Source organism: Triticum dicoccoides, chromosome 5B, assembly GCF_002162155.2.
Source record: "Triticum dicoccoides isolate Atlit2015 ecotype Zavitan chromosome 5B, WEW_v2.0, whole genome shotgun sequence".
Taxonomy (NCBI): Eukaryota; Viridiplantae; Streptophyta; class Magnoliopsida; order Poales; family Poaceae; genus Triticum; species Triticum dicoccoides.
The window spans coordinates 436,926,415-436,927,455 of record NC_041389.1 but is presented as its reverse complement, the minus strand read 5'-3'; positions in this window follow the sequence as shown (position 1 = coordinate 436,927,455).

The window sequence follows — 1,041 nt, the reverse complement described above, 5'->3', positions numbered from 1 at the left end:
AACCAAATTTATTCTTTTACATAAACACATAATAATTGACACTATCTGCACCAAATTCAACATACTACGCTAGATTAGCCCCCTAAATTCTATTTAAGACTCATTTAGCCCTCCCTCAAATCACATTAAGCTCCACCACTACATGGCCCCCATGGATAGTAAATGGTGAGGTAAATTGAACATTACTGCATGTCCTGATTTGCTAGCAATTGTTTGCTCATTACCACTATGATAATCGGTTTGAGGGTATGCTCAGGGATATACCGGTGGGGTGGTGTTTACAACTGTGAGGGGAGCCGGGCACATGGTACCTTCCTACGAGCCCGAGAGAGCGCAGATGTTGGTCAGCTCCTTCCTGAATGGAAGTCTCCCACCGCACTAAAAGGGGCAGTGATATGTGAACTGAGTAGAAATCATGCATGAAATGCTTAAGCGCCGCAGCCGCAAACTTCACTAGTAGGAAAACCCTTATTAGTTCTATAAAGGATGCTATAGTACCTGTCACCCTTGGCTCATCGCGGGGGAGAGTGACCTTTGGCTGTCCGTTTACGGTTAGCTTGCCCGAGAGCCTCTCGGGGCGGCACAAGTTGTCCGATTTGCTCGGACGGCTTGTGCCCGAGTGACCCGGATAGAGGGTGCATGATGGATGGAGCCATCGTCATTGAGCGGTGTCGGGTGTGCCCCCGCTCGTACGCGAGCGCCTGACCGGGCCTGCCTGTCGGGCTCCTCGCCCCGTAGGGCTGGTCCGGTCGTGACAGGCGCGGGAGCCGGGTTGCAGTCGCAACGTCGGCTCGCGTGTAAGGCCAGGTTTGGGCTTGTGTGCACCGGTGGGCGCATGGGGCCAGCCTATGTGAGCCGACTATCGTGTGGGGCCACCCGAGCAGCGTGTCGGGTTTGTCCAGTCGCATCGGACAGTGTGTGCTGTTGCCCGGATGGCTTGCACCCGGGCAACCAGGCTAGAGGGTCCATGATGGGTAGACCGCCCCGCGTGCCCGGGGTTATAACCATTGGGCGCCGTCGGGCGCGACCGCAAGCATGGCT